Genomic DNA, 3,708 nt, shown 5'->3' with positions numbered 1-3,708 from the left:
CGGCTCCGGGCCCGCCGCGCGCAAGGGGCGAAGGAGCGCGTTCGTGCCGGTGAGCGGTGAGGCCGGCCACGCGGAGACCGGGGGCAGCACTTGTTTGGTAGCACCTGACGGAGGTCGAAGCGTTTTGGAAACTGCGGGGCGTCCCCGGCCAGCCCGGGGCGTGAGGTTCGCGCCTGCGGCGGCGGCGTCGGGACGACACGCTGCGGAGACGCCTCCACTCCCCCCGCCCCCGCCCCCGCACGTGTCCAGCCCGGTGCTCGGGCGGAGAAGACGGACCCTCCTGGAAGCCGCGGGGGAGCGCTCGTTCGCCGCGAGGATTTACCCAATGGTCCCAGCAGCGCATCGCGGCGAATCCTCGGCCGCTGGCCGCGGAGCGGCCACACCGGGGTCCATGCCGGCAGCTGCCGCGGCGCCCCGGCACCCTCACTGCTGGGGGCAGACGCCGCCTGTCCCTCGGATGACAGCCGACAGCCCTGGACTCGCGGGGGAGACGGAGGCCCCGCCCTTAGGGGCGATTCAGAAACCGTGATGGGAGAACATCTCACGGCAAAACTCACGCGCTCCGGTGTCGGACGCGGGTGTTATGTGTCACGAAAGAGGAAGATAAGAACCTGCCCTCGGACCCCCGCGTCCGACACCAGGTTCTGTGGGGGCCACGGGCAGGAACGCTGGACCCAGGGCCCCGGCCCAGCCCGCGAGTCCCTGGCAGCCCGCGTGGGTCGGCGGTGGCCCCGCAGAGCGTGACGGCCCGTGTGGCGAGCGTACGCGTGCACAGAGCTCACCTGTGCGGCGTGGGCCGCACCGGCCAGCTCTCCGTGCACTCTTCACGGTTAGGACCTGCCGCTCGTGTGTGTTTGCGTGTGCGTGCATGCACACAGGGGCAGCGAGGGGGTGCGTGTGTGTGACCGTGTGGGTGTGCACCTGCACATGCGTGTCGGGGCGCTGAGCACATGCTGGGGGCTCTGGTGGTGCCTGGCCTTGACCGCCTGTGGCCGTCGGGGCCTCCGGGGCCCGGAGCGAGGGCCGCGCCCGCACGTCAGGTGAACACGAGATGCATTGGAAGATTTAGGGCACCTGTTGTGTATTTAAAAGAATTATATCTTGTTTATGGTTCGGTATAAAGCGCACAGCTGATTTATACAGCAGCTGGCCCATCACGGGAGAAATCTCATTTCAATCATAAACGGCAGGCTTTGATTTAAGAATTCATTCTTTAATGGGCCTGCAATGTTCAAATTTAAACCCATTCAATTCATCAGCCAAATATTCAATATGGGGCACCGGGAACTCATTTAGGCAAACAGAGACTTTAATATAAATTTTCCGGGAGATTTCTCCATCGATCCCGCAGTTTAGTGCAAAATGATTTGTGCGATACATTCTCGGGGATCAATGCCGCGCTGGTCAATGGCCGCGGGAAGCCGCCCCCGCCTGCCGTGGGTCAGGAACTTCGGCTCCGGAAGCCGCTGGGCCGGAGTCCTTGCCTCGGCGGTGCCCGAGTGTCCCCCGGCCTGCGCCCAGAGCCGGGCCCTCCGGGGCGGGAGGCCCTCCCTGCCCCAGACCGGCCTGGCGTCCACCAGGCCAACGAGACTTGGGACTCAGGAGCCCGGCCTCCACGGTGGCCCCGCTGCGCCACGGACACCCGGTAGTGCCTGCCCACCCGCTCTGGCCTCGGTGCCCGTCGGCCAGGGACCTGGAGATGGCCGGGCCAGCGTTGTGCCCTGTCCTCTGAGGGCCTGGGGGCCCACCAGCCGCGGGCCACCGAGGCCAGCAGGTGCCCCGGGAGTGGCGAAGGGGTGTCCCGGGCCAGGCTCGAGCCACCCTTCGTGACTGTGGCTGGTCCTGGGGACAGACGGGGTGGGGGTGGGGCATAGATGGCACAGCCGACATCTGGGAGCCAGACTGGGGCGGCCCGGACTGGGCTGAGGCTAGCGAGAGGGTCCTGGGACCCCGGGCCCTGGAGCCCACCCCCCGGCCCAGGAGAACCAGGGCTGTGGAGCAGGGCCCACACTGCCCCAGCCAGGAGGAGGCGTGGACTCCTATGGCAGGCTTCCTGCGTGTCCCCCCGGCTCTGGGCCCGTCCACCGGGGGGGAGCAAAGTGGGGGGACCGGCTGGACCCTGCAGGGTGGGCAGGGGGGGCAGGCTTCGAGGGGGTGGGTGCGCAGCCCAGCCCGCCTGCGAGGGCTTTGACAGGACGTGGGCCTGCCCCCTGGGGCTGCTGGCCTGGGAGCCCCAGAGCCCAGCCAGGCTCTGCTCCGGGGGGACCCCAGGCAGGGGCCGGACAGTCCCCCCACTGTGCTCGCCCCCAGGCCCCAAGGCGAAGGCTGCCTGTCGCCAGGCTCCAGGAGGGCCGGCCAGCTGCCCTTCACTGAGGCGCAGAGGGCGCGCTCCGGGGTCACGGGCCGAAGGTCAGAGGTCGGGACCAGGGTCTGCAGCCCAGCGGCGAATTCGAGGCGAGTCTGGGCCGGGTCGGCACACCCACCCAGGCCCCGGCTCCTCCGTCCCTGTGCCCGGGTGCACGGGGGGCCGTCCGGGAGTGGAAAGCAGAGCCGTATTGATTTCATTTCCAAATTATTAATCAGCTCCGCGGCTCCGCGGGGATATTGCACTGTTCAGCTTGGGCAGGTCCGAATGGCTCCCCCGCGGGCGAGGCGCGAGGCGGCTGAAGGACGGCGGGTGATGGACACCCCGGCCTCCCCGGGCCGGGCGCCGTGGGGGCTCCGGGTGTCCCCGTGTGGGCGCGGGGCCCTGAGGGCAGGACCAGCCGGGGGCTTCGGTGCCTCCTGGGGACCCGGGAGGGGAGCCTGGGGCGGGGTCCCGCCGCTCAGGAGCCAGTGCCCGGCCGCCTCGTCTCCCGCCATGTCCCCCTCGGCCAGGCCTCTGTCTGCCGCCCACCCTCTGGGGTCCACCCTGGCCTCCCAGCTCTTGCCGACCGGTCCCTGGCAGACTGGCTGTGCCCTGGCCGCGGTGCCGGAGGCCTGGAGCCAGCCAAGGCCACGTGGGAGGCTGCTGCTCTGGGCCTTGCCCTGCGGCGGGGCCTCTGGGGGGTTGGCCTGTCCACCTCGCACTGTCCGGCCTGCGGGCTGGGGCCTCCTCCTGGGGGCGCACCTACCTGCTGCTCACGGAGACCCCCAGACCAGCGGGCAGAGCAGGGAGCAGGCGAGGGGACCTCCTGGACGAGGGGTGGGCAGCCGGGCTGCACAGTTCAGGGTGTGGGGGCCACACTGGTGAGACTTCATTCCCGGGGGCTGGGGGTGGGGGTCCAGGGCCTGGGCGACTCGGTCTCCCTGTGACACCCAGGTGGGGAGGCCCACCGAGGAGGGTCGCCGCCGTGTGGGCCCCGCTCACAGGGACCCCCGGGCCCATCTGGCCGGTGCTCAGCGCTGTCAGCACGGTGGGTGGTGGTGTCCGAGTCGCCGAGAACGTCTCCCTGGAGCACAGGACGGGGGACGAGGCTCTGGCGTGCAGTGCGGGGTGGAGGATGGGGGAGGGATGCAGGCACCCGGCGGGCGCGCCGGGGCGGCAGCAAGATGCGCGGGCACACTCCCGCGACGGCGCCCGTGCACCGCCACGTCGACTCCCCAGCAGGGCGGCTGCTCCCCAAACCCCGGACGCCTGGCCGGTGACCAGGCTCTGGGACCCCACACGCTGTGGGTGGGCGTGTAAACTGTGCAGCCCCTCTGGGAACAGGATGGAGAGTCCCCAGG

The sequence above is a fragment of the Phyllostomus hastatus genome, unplaced genomic scaffold, assembly GCF_019186645.2.
Source record: "Phyllostomus hastatus isolate PE091 unplaced genomic scaffold, TTU_PhHast_1.1 phas_contig_196, whole genome shotgun sequence".
In the NCBI taxonomy this organism is placed as follows: Eukaryota; Metazoa; Chordata; class Mammalia; order Chiroptera; family Phyllostomidae; genus Phyllostomus; species Phyllostomus hastatus.
The sequence above is the reverse complement of the archived record's forward strand: the minus strand, read 5'-3'. Positions refer to the sequence as shown.